This window comes from Gopherus evgoodei, chromosome 2 (assembly GCF_007399415.2).
Source record: "Gopherus evgoodei ecotype Sinaloan lineage chromosome 2, rGopEvg1_v1.p, whole genome shotgun sequence".
Taxonomy (NCBI): Eukaryota; Metazoa; Chordata; order Testudines; family Testudinidae; genus Gopherus; species Gopherus evgoodei.
The window spans coordinates 245,545,905-245,558,019 of record NC_044323.1 but is presented as its reverse complement, the minus strand read 5'-3'; positions in this window follow the sequence as shown (position 1 = coordinate 245,558,019).

Genomic DNA, 12,115 nt, shown 5'->3' with positions numbered 1-12,115 from the left:
CTAATTGTTGTATCTTCAATAAATGTGGTGTATTGCCTTTTCCCCTAAAAAAAATCCTGTGTGCTTCTTATAAGCATAACATTTGTTCTCTTCCTTATCTGGCTCAGGTGTTCTGTGAGTGTGAAGGGGGAGACCCTGAAGGCCACAATAGCAGCATCTGCAGATACAACACACAAAGGTACCTTTGTCAGTGTATTCATGACAGATATACTGACCTTACTCCCCTTGATCCCCACAAGTTGTAAGCAGAACAATCTCATGTCTCATTGGGATTGATACAGCATGACACCAGTCACAGCACCAGCCATGGTGAGTATGGCCATCAGAGAGGCTAGGGACTTGAGGAAATGAGGAGGGGATAGCTCACAGGCATGAGTATAAGTGTACAGAGCAATGGGGTTGCATATTAGGTAATATTTCACTCTTGAGGGTAACAAAAGCAGAGAGCACAGCTGCTGCTAGTGTTCCAATGCCACACAGGCACATATGCTGCTTGCCTGTGTACTGCAATGGTGTTTGCTGAAGTAATCGCTGAGTGGTATTAGAAAGTGTCCTACCACGGTGGAAGAAATAAAGCAGCCCTCCCCAGAAACCTTCAGCAGAGGACTGCAGAGTACCTCCACGAAAGTTTCATTGAGCTCTCTGTGAAGGATTCACAGGATTCCTGGTACACATGAATAAAGTGCTCCATTTGGCCCCCTCTGCCCAACTCTAGAGGGGAACGAAAAGCAGATAGCAACTCTACCTCTCTTGGTTGTTACGTTACCTTTTCTATCACCTGTAAAAAAAAAAGAGTATATTAACAATGTGTCCTGCTACTTCGCAGGTTCCATCTCTACGATTTCAATGCAAACTGCATACTTACCAGAGATTCCTTCCCCTGCATCAGGCTCACCCGTACTTGACTGTCAGGACTACACTGGATTAAAAAAAAAAAAAAAAAAAAGAGGTCCTAGCTCACTGTCAGCTTGATCCTTATTGCCTGTCCCCCATACTTCTCCTCCTCTTGCTTGTCCACCTCCTTCTTTTTGCTGTTAATGGCAGGGCCCTGTGACTTGGGCTCCTCCAAAGTATCCATAGGGCATGGTGGGGGGAGTGGGGCGCGGAGGATGTGAGGTCTCTGATGAGGATGGCATGCAGCTCTTTGTAAAAGCAACAGGTCTGTGGCTCTACACCAGATCGATGGTTGGCTTTCCTTGCCTTCTGATATGCTTGCTGCAGGTCCCTGTTGTAGCCTTTCTCCCACATGCCCAGAGCAATCTGCTCATAGATGTCCACATTTCTGTGGGTGGATCAAAGCTGTGCCTGCACAGTCTCTTCTCCCTACAGACCCAGGAGAGCCAATGCCTCCTGCGTACTCCAGGCAGGAGTGTATCTGCAGCATGTAGCCCCATAGTCAGCTGGCCAGTTGCACACAACTATGGAGAGCTGCTAGGTGTGGTACCCAAGCCAACCAGGAAAAGGAATTTCAAAAATGTGCAGGTCTTTAAAGAGGGGGGGCAGCTTCCTGTCCACCTGGTCCCTGGGCAGCAGAGTTCTCAATGATAACTAGAACAGTCACTATGGGGCATTGTGGGACAGCTCCTAGAGGCCAGTAACTGTTGATGTAAATGACCTAACTACATTGGCCTTGACTCTACACCATGCAGGGAGGTGGTGTTTTTAAATTGGTGTAGCAGGGCAGTTACATCAGCGGGAGCTAAATTTAAGTGTATACACATTCTGAGACAGTTTCCCAGACCTAAAGAAGACCTCTATGTAAGCTCAAAAGCTTGTCTCTCTCAGCAACAGAAGTTGGTCCAATAAAAGATATCACCTGACCCACCTTGTCTCTCTAATATCCTGAGACCAACATGGCTACAACACCACTTTCTTTCCTTTAGGAGCTTACCTATACCACTAAATATTTGTTTGAGGATTTTATCACCTGCAACAATGAAACACAATGTGAAGCACATTTCTGATAACGTTCTAGCAGATTTGGTTCAAGAGTGCATTTTTTTTTAAAGAGGAAATTATTTAAATCTAGTAGTATAACATAAAATAAATAAGAAAATCCAATATAATAATCCAATATATATCTGTATGACTAGAAAAGAAATATTTAAAAAATGAAGTGAAAAGAATATCAGATTGAAAAGAAATACTTCTAGCTGAAAACTAACCACTGTAGCAGTCATTCAAAAATGCCTTTAAAAATCTATTAGACTGTACTCATAACCTAGCACTGTATGCCTTGCCAAGTTTGGGGGAATTGCTGAAAGAAGACATTTCCATAAAATGCATAGCCCAGAACTGGCTCCAAAACAGCCAAATGTACTAATCTAAGAAACTAACCCAAAGTGAAAATCAAATCCTACAGTTTCTACACCCATAATGTTAATGGAAGAAAGATTACATTATCCAGTTATAACACTGGGCCCTGGAGCCAGTAAATACTGACTTCCATCATGCAAATAACTTTTTGTACACACATCCTGTATGATGGCTGTAGAAGTGTGGACTCACCCCTGCAGCACCTCCTGCTGGTGATGTCTGGGAATTAGCTCATTCCAGCTCTGGAGTGCCCTCTGCAGGCTGGTGATCCATTTGTCCTCTGGCCCCCATGTCCCTCCCTGGACCCAGTGCCCTTGTACCTGGGGTGCTACCCCCTGGCACTTTCACTCAGGGTCTCCTCCTCCCAGGGGAACCCCCACCCACTGTCCCCACCTTGCCTCAGTGTATGGCTACTGCCAGTCATTGTCTAGACCCCAAGCCCTGGGGCAGACTACAGTATCAGCCTACTCATCACTGGCAAGGAGGGTTTGGACCTGCTGCCTTAGCCTACCCCTGGGCTGCCCTCTACAACCCCCAGTACCTGTTGCCTTCTGCTAGGATGCAGCCTGGGGCTTTCCAGGCAAGAGCTCCCCAACTCCTCTGCCTTTTCCCAGCCCTGCTTCACTCAGGTACCCTATGTCTAGCTCCCTGCAGCCAGGCCCTTCTCCCTCTACAGGAAGAGGGAGCTGCTGCTGCTGCTGGAGCTGTGTTTGCCTGGGGAGCTGCTGGAGCCTGGAAGAAGGTGAGGACTGAGAAGACCACCGGCTGCTGGGGGAGCACACAGGAAGACTCTGGAGACCACTGTGGAGGGGGCCCTCAGGAACTGAGTAACTCTTTGACTGTGCTCTAGTGGTGGGGGTGTAGACTGTGTTTCTGGGGGCACAAGGGGTGTGGCGTGGAGCCTGCCCCTTGGTCCATCTGTGTCCCCCCCTCAACCCCCACCACCACCGCTGCCCCCTCCACCACCCCCACAGACTGCTTGCCATCTGCCTCAGTCCCCACCTCTGGGACTCAGCTGCTTGCCTCGCTTGCCAAGCCCTATTGCCACTGTTTGGGCCTCCAGCAGCAGCCAGCCACCCCATTGACTTTGCACAAGTGCTCGTGGGTGCACGCACCCCCCCTCCCCTGGACTGACCCCTTCCCCTCTGCAACCAGCCCTCTGGCTTTGCCCCTTGTTGCCTGCCCCATTGCCCCTTGTAGCATTTCCCCCCCCCAGCTTCAGTTTGTTTGCCTGCCCCGCCCGTCTCCCTTTGCAGCTTTGTTGTCCTGCCCCGGCCCTGCAGCTAGCCCCTTGGTCCCTCTGCCCCACTCCCAGCCTAGTTGCTCCCCTTCCCTACGGCCCCTTCGTCCTGATCGCCCCCCCCTCGTGCGCCCATGTCCCTTTAGTGCGCTTGTGCTTCCCCCATTTGAGTTTGCCCCTATTGCACTGCACCCCCCCCAATTGCTGTTGTATCCCTCCCTCCCCTAGTGCAGCTAGAGGAGCTGGATTTCGATCTTGTGTCGGTGCCTGACCGCCCCCCCCCACGAGTCCTTGATAGTCCCCTTTTCTGCCCCCTCCCCCATTTTGGCACCCTCCTCCCCTGCCTACAGCCTAGCAGGGAAGAGTGGTTGACCTGCTTTCCCTCCCCTCCCCTTCTCGGGTATTTCCCCTCCCTCCCTACTCACCATGGCGGGAGACGCAGCGGGTGGGACTCCTGGGACAACCCCTGTCCCCCCTCCCCCGCCTGCTCTCCCCCAAAACCCCCCAGTCTCAGCCTCAACCGCCACTGCCGGACCGCTTGCCACCTCTCCCGCTAAAGCGCCAGCAGCGCCAGGCGCCGGGGTGACCTCCACTGCTGCCACGTCCCTCGCCCCCTCCGATTCTGGGGGACCCCCCCCCAGCTGGCAAAAAGGGCCAGGGCAAGAAGAAGGGGAAGGGTCCCGCTCGGAAGACTAAGCCCTCCATGGCAGTGGCTGCCACCGCTGCCGCGGCTCCGTCACCGGCCGCAGCACCCCTCCCCGCTGTTCCCTCCACCAGCTCTGCGGGTGCCCCTCCCCCGGCCCCCAGGGCATGCGCCCAGGTGGCAGCAGCCCCCCAGCCCGCCGCTACGTCATCTCCCCCGACCGCCGCCTCCAGTACCACCTACGGCGGCCGGGGCCTGTTCCCCACCTTGACCAGGAAGCACGGCGTCCGTTGCCTCCTGGTGCCCGCCTCGCCCCACGTGGAGACCTACGTGCGGGCGTTGGCAAGGGTGGTGGGGCCAACGGCCATCGTGGCGGCCTCCAAGATGTATGGCAAGGTGGTCTTCTTCCTTGCCTCGGAAGCTGCCGCCCAGGAGGCGGTGGAGAAGGGCCTGGCGGTGGGGGGCGTGTTCGTCCCCCTAGAGCCGCTGGAGGACCTGGGTGTCCGTGTTGTTCTGACGTCCGTCCCTCCCTTCCTTCCCAATGCCGCCCTGCTACCCAACCTCTCGACTCTGGGGAAGCCCATTTCTATAGTGAGCCCTCTCCCCTTGGGCTGCAAGGACCCCACCCTCCGTCACGTCCTCTCGTTCCGCTGGCAGGTGCAGCTTCAACTGCCGCCGGCGGCGCGTGGCGGAGAGGCGCTCGAGGGGTCCTTCCTGGTCCCCTATCAGGGGGCCCATTACCGGGTGCACTATTCTACGGGAGAGGCTCGGTGTTACCTCTGCCGGGCGATGGGGCACGTCCGGAGGGACTGCCCCTTGGCCCAGCTCGGAGGAGCACCCGGGACCCCCGAGCCCTGGCAGAGTGCCAGCCCCGTCATCGCTGGTGCGCCTGGCCGCCCAGTGCCCAGGGCCGCCCCTCCTCCTCCTCAATCCATCACTGCTCCCGCTCGGGCTGCAGGGGTACCTCCCTCGGCATGCCTGCGCCCTGGCGGGGCCTGTGGAGGAGGGTGCGGTAGGGGTACCGCCGGCCGTGGGAGAGGGCCCTCCCCAGGGGGTATCTTCCCTTCCTCTGGCTGTCCCACCAGTGCCCCTCCAAGTCCACGAACCAACATCCCTGCCCTCCGACCCAACCCCTGTCGACCAGCCCGCAGGTGACACCATGGAGGGCTGGACCCTAGTACAGGGTAGGCGGGGCAAGCGGAAGGCTCGGGCTCCGCTCGCGCCATCTGATGCGGAAGCCCCTCGTAAGACCAGGAAGGGGGCCGCAGACCCCGAGCCTTCCGCCATGCCTGCGGGATCGGACCATATGCCAGTCCCAGCTGGGGAAGACATGGCAGCACTGGAGAGTACCACCATCCTTCCTCCGGAGTCCCTCCCGGTGGAGGCCCCTGATGAGTCCCCTCCTATCCCCATGCCGCCTGTGCCCCCTACAACACCCGTGGTGAGCGTCACCTCGGGTGCGAGTGGGGACGACCCCGGGGTGGTGGGCGGTGAGCTCCCCTCTCTCTTTGAGGAGATCGAGGCCCTGGGTCTGACCCCAGTTACCCTGGGGGAGCACGACCCTCTGTCAGCGGGCCCCGACCTAGCCAACCTCATCCCGGATTCCCCCTCCCTGTGTCCCATCGCCCTGACTGCTGCGTCCACTCCCGCCTCCGGAGGCCCCCTGGACTCTTCTGCCTGCCCGGCCGCGGAGGGCACCCCGCTGACAGCCGCCGAGCCTGTTGAGGCGAGGGCCAGTGCCTCATGGCTGGGAGGCGAGCCACCAGGGATATCCCTCGGTGGCGCGGGGCAACCGGTTTCCTTCCTGGGCGGGGGTCTCACTAAGGGTTCTGCATCCCTCACCGCTGAGGCTGCCCTGCCAGCGGTTGAGCCTGAACCCGGTGTCCCCGGGGACCCCCCCCCTGCCCCTCAAACCCCTGCGCCTGGCCGCGAGGAGCCGCCTCCTGACGTTTCAGCTCCTGCGGCCCAAAGTCCCATGTCTGTCCCTCCTCCAGACCCTGCTCCTGACCCCAGCTCTGCCCTTACTCCTGACCCCTCCACCTCCCACGGTGTTATTGCTGCCCCTGGGGCTGTCTCCTTCCCTTTCCCGGAGGGAGACCCCCAGGGAGCGGCCTTTACGTTTCACAGTCCCGACCCCCTCGGGGCTGCACTCTTCCCTCCTCCGCCTCCCATCGAGCCGGGGTCTGAGGCAGAGCGCGTGGCGCCGGCCCATCGGGCGCCACGTCGCGGATCCGCCCCTTTCCTGCCCATCTCAGTAGGCCACGGGGCTGTCCCAGAGGCCCCGTCGGTGGATCGCCAGAGGCCAGTGACCCCACCCCCCCATATGCTACGAGAGGAGCTGCGGGAGTTCCTGGAAGACGTCAGGGGCTCCCGCAACAAGGTAGCGCTTGCTTTCCAGTGCTGGGGGGATTTCCACCAGATCCTCCGGGCCGCGAGGGCCCTCATGGGGGAGGGCAGTAGGACCGGGAAGCAGGGTGCCGCGGCTTACCACCGGGTCCACAGCTTCCGTGACTCCTTGCTCACCTTCGGGGTGGGTCACGGTTTGCTGCGCAGCCCAACAGGGGCCGTGAGCGCCCCTGCTGGCAAGGATCCCCCCCCAGCCCTCCTCATGGCACTCGTCACCTTTGCCACCTTGAACACCCGGAGCTGTAGGGTGGGTTTCCGCAGGAGCCAGGTGCTCTCCTTCCTTCAGGAGGGGGGGTACTCTGTGGTTTTCCTGCAGGAGACCCACACGGATCCGGCCGCCGAAGCCAGCTGGCGGCTGGAGTGGGGGGACGAGGTCTACTTCAGCCATCTCACAACCCGTCGGGCTGGAGTAGCTACCCTGTTCTCCCCCGACCTACGGCCCGAGGTGCTGGGGGTTGCCGAGGCTGTGCCGGGCCGCCTGCTGCACCTCCGGGTCCGCATGGAGGGGCTCGTGGTCAACCTCGTGAACGTCTATACCCCGACATCGACCCCGGAGCGTCTGCCATTCTACCAGCAGGCATCTGCCTTCCTCGGCTCCTTGGATCCTCATGAGTGCCTGGTCCTGGGCGGGGACTTCAACATCGTCCTAGAGGAGCGGAACCACTCGGGGACCGAGCGGAGCCCGGCCGCCGCGGATGCCCTCCAGGAGATCGTCGACCATCACTCCCTGGTGGACATCTGGCGCGACCACCACCCGGACGATGTCTCCACGTTCACCTATGTCCGGGTGGGCCCACCGGTCGTACGACTCCCGGTTGGACCGCATCTACCTGTCACACTTCCACCTTTCACGGGCCCAGTCCTCCAGCATCCGGCCGGCCCCTTTTTCCGATCACCACCTCATCACCGTAACGGCCTCCCTCAGTGCGGAGAGGCCGGGGCCGGCCTATTGGCACTTCAACAACAGCTTGCTGGAGGATGCGGGCTTCGTGGCGTCCTTCCGGGAGTTCTGGCTGGCCTGGCGAGGGCAGCGGCTCGCCTTTCCCTCGGCACAGTGCTGGTGGGATGTGGGGAAGGTGCGCACCCGGCTCTTCTGCCGTGACTACACCCGGGGCGTCAGCCGACAGAGGGATGCGGCGATAGAGCAGTTGGAACGGGAGGTCTTAGAGCTGGAGAGGCTTCTGGCCGCCAGCCCCGAGGATCCATCCCTTTGCGGAGCGTGCCAGGAGAAGCGGGAGGAGCTCCGGGTCCTCGAGGACCATCGGGCTCGGGGCGCCTTTGTTCGCTCCCGCATCCGCCTCCTGCGGGAGATGGATCGTGGCTCCCGCTTCTTCTATGCCCTGGAGAAACGGAGGGGAGCCCAGAAGCACGTCACCTGCCTCCTGGCGGAGGACGGCACCCCCCTCACGGATCCGGCGGAGCTGCGCCAGAGGGCCCGGACCTTCTACGCGCGCCTTTTCTCCCCGGATCCGACCGATCCCGCCGCTCGCAGAGTGCTTTGGGACGAGCTCCCTACGCTCAGCGCGGGCGCCCGGGACCGGCTAGAGCTGCCTCTCTCTCTGGCCGAGTTCTCGGACGCCCTCCGTCGCATGCCCACCAACAAGTCTCCGGGCATGGACGGGCTGACCGTGGAGTTCTACCGCGTGTTCTGGGACGTCCTCGGCCCTGACCTGGCCAGCGTCTGGGCCGAGTCCTTGCAGGGCGGGGTCCTCCCTCTCTCGTGCAGGCGAGCTGTGCTCGCCTTATTGCCGAAGAAGGGGGACCTCCGCGATTTACGGAATTGGCGTCCCGTCTCGCTCCTCAGCACGGACTACAAGATCATCGCCAAGGCCATCTCGCTGCGGCTGGGGTCCGTGCTGGCGGACATGATCCACCCGGACCAGACCTGCACCGTCCCGGGCCGTAGCATCTTCGATTAACCTCTATTTGGTCCGGGATCTCTTAGAGCTTGGGTGCAGGGATGGTCTGTCGTTCGCCCTCCTGTCCCTGGATCAGGAGAAGGCGTTCGACAGTGTGGACCACGGGTACCTCCTGGGCACTCTGCGAGCGTTGGGCTTCGGGTCCCAGTTTGTGGGTTTTCTCCAGGTGCTGTACGCTTCCGCAGAGTGTCTGGTCAGGCTCAACTGGACCCTGACCGAACCGGTCAGCTTCGGGCGGGGAGTGCGGCAGGGGTGCCCCTTCTCGGGCCAGCTGTACGCTCTGGCCATCGAGCCCTTCCTCTGTCTCCTCCGCAGGAGGTTGACGGGGTTGGTGCTTCAGGAGCCGGAGCTGCGGCTGGTCCTGTCGGCGTACGCCGACGATGTGCTCCTCGTGGTCCAGGACCCGGGCGACTTGGCGCGGGTGGAGGCCTGCCAGGCGGTGTACTCGGCGGCCTCCTCCACCCGGGTCAACTGGATCAAGAGCTCTGGCCTGGTGGTCGGGGACGGGTGGCAGGCGGGCTCCCTCCCACCCGCGCTCCAGGCCATCCGGTGGAGCGCGGGTCCGCTGCTCTATCTCGGCGTTTACCTTTCCGCCACGCACCCGTCTCCGCCGGAGAACTGGCTCGGTTTGCAGGTCAGGGTGACGGAGCGGCTCCGGAAATGGACAGGACTCCTCCGGTGCCTTTCCCTTCGAGGGAGGGCACTGGTGCTCAACCAACTGGTCCTGTCCATGCTCTGGTACCGGCTCAAAACCCTGGTCCCGGCCCCGGGTTTCCTGGCCAACCTCCGGAAGGTGGTTCTGGAGTTCTTTTGGCCAGGACTGCACTGGGTCCCTGCAGGGGTCCTCCACCTGCCCCTGGAGGAGGGGGGGCAGGGCCTGAAGTGCCTGCGCACTCAGGTCCACGTCTTCCGCCTCCAGGCCCTGCAGAGGCTCCTGTTTGGTGCGGGTAGTCCGGCGTGGAGCGTATTGGCGCACGCCTTCCTCCGCCGCTTTCGAGGGCTCCGATACGACCGGCAGCTCTTTTACCTCCATCCGAGAGGTCTTCCGCGAGACCTCTCCGGGCTGCCGGTCTTCTACCAGGACCTCCTCTGGACCTGGAAGCTGTTCTCTGCGACCAGGTCCGTGGCGGCCACCGTGGGGGCCGACCTCCTCGCGGAGCCCCTGCTACACAATCCCCAGCTTCGTGTGCAGGTGGCGGAGTCCCCTGCGGTGCGCCGGAGGCTGGTCCTGGCGGGAGCCACCAGGGTCGGAGACCTCCTGGACTACGACCGGGGAGGCTGGCTGGATCCCCTGATGCTCGCTCACCGCATGGGGCTCTCCAGACCTTGTACTCCCCGGCGCGTACTCCAGGAGGTGGAGGCCGCTTTGCCGCCCGCTGCTCGGGCCTATCTCGACCGGGTCCTGCGGGAGGGCACGCCCCGCCCACCCCCCACCCCAAGCCCTCCGGACCTTTTCATCGAGCCCCTGCCCCGTAGGCCCGACCGCCCCCCCCGTCCCTTCTCCGCAAGCCGGCTGCACGACCTGCAGCCGGTACGTTTCCAAACCGCGCCATGGAAACAGCTCTTCACGCTCGTGCTCCACACCCTTCACTTCCTCACCCTCGTGTCCCGCCCCGATACGAAGTGGCGGGACCTCCTGCCACCTCTGGAGGGTGAGGAGCCACGGTGGGTCAGCCTCTACTCCACCCTGGTCCCAAGGCCCACTGGGGATATCAGTTGGCGGCTCCTTCATGGGGTCGTGAGCACAGGCGTGTACTTGGCGCGGTTTACCCCTGTCCTGGACACCTGCCCCTTCTGCGGCGTGAGGGAGACCCCGGCGCACGTTTACTTAGAATGCGCCAGGTTGCAGCCCCTACACCGGCTCCTCATTAACATCCTCTTACGTTTCTGGCTGCACTTTTCCCCTCACCTCCTTCTGTATGCACTCCCGATCTGTGGCCCCACGAAGTCCCGGGACATCCTGGTCAACCTCCTCCTCGCCCTGGCAAAAAAGGCCATCTATGCTACCAGGGAGAGGAGGTTGGCCGATGGAAACCCCGGCGACTGTGGGGCTTGTTTCTGATCCATGGTCCGTTCACGCATCCGGGCGGAGTTCCTCTGGGCGACGTCCACTGGCTCCCTTGACGCCTTCGAGGAGCAGTGGGCGCTGTCCGGGGTTCTCTGCTCGGTGTCCCCGTCAGGTTCCCTTCTTATGACCCTTTGACCTCACTCCTGTCCCTGTTCTTTTATTAGTTGTCCCCCGAACTCCGTGGGTTCTGTGGTCCTGTGGGTCCTCCCCTTAGGCTAGGGGGGGATCCTTTAGCAGTGGGCGGGCTTTGCCCGCCCACTTCCCAGACACCCAATAGATACATGGCCCAGGAAATAAGAACTAGTGTCTTGCCAGCAACACTGTGAGTCACACTTTCATTACTTGGTACCAGAAGAAAATATAATCTTTGACAAAAATGGGGTAAATGTAATGGCCTGAATCCCTGCTTATTTTGAATTCTTGTATTTCTTTAAGATTGTTACTCATCTATTAACTGCACCTTCCAGTCGTACCCATCTACCAGCACTGGGCCCAAAGAAAAGGAGAACTCTCAGAACTCTTAGGGTATGTCTGCACTACGGGATTATTCCAATTTTACAGAAACCAGTTTTTTAAAACAGATTGTATAAAGTTGAGTGCACGCGGCCACACTAAGCATATTAATTCGACAGTGTGTGTCCATGTACCCAGGCTAGCATCGATTTCCGGAGCATTGCACTGTGGGTAGCTATCCCATAGTTCTCGCAGTCTCCCCTGCCCATTGGAATTCTGGGTTGAGATCCCAGTGCCTGATGGGGCAAAAAACATTGTTGTGGGTGGTTCTGAGTACAGCCTTACCCCTCCCTCCGTGAAAGCAGCAGACAACCATTTCGCGCCTTTTTTCCTGGGTGAACTATGCAAATGCCATAGCACAGCAAGCATGGACCCTGCTCAGCTCAAGACAGCAATCATGGATGTTGTAAACACCTCATGCATTATCGTACAATCTATGCTGAACCAGGACCTACAAAACCAGGCAAGGAGGAGGCAGCTATGGCAGCGCGGCGACGAGATTGATGAGGACATGGACACAGAATTCTCTCAAACCGCGGGCCCCTGCGCTTTGGAGATCCTGATGGTAATGGGGCAGGTTCTAGCCGTTGAACACCGATTTTGGGCCCGGGAAACAGGCACAGACTGGTGGGACAGCATAGTTTTGCAGGTTTGGGACGATTCCCAGTGGCTGCAAAACTTTCGCATGCATAATGGCACTGTCATGGAACTTTGTGACTTGCTTTCCCCAGCCCTGACATGCCAGAATACCAAGATGAGAGCAGCCTTCACAGTTGAGAAGCGAGTGGCAATAGCCCTCTGGAAACTTGCAACGCCAGACAGCTACCGGTCAGCAGGGAATCAATTTGGAGTGGGAAAATCTACTGTGGGGGCTGCTGTGATGCAAGTAGCCAAAGCAATCATTAAGCTGCTGCTATGAAAGGCAATGACTCTGGGAAATGTGCAGGTAATAGTGGATGGCTTTGCTGCAATGGGATTCCCTAACTGTGGTGGGGCGATAGATGGAACCC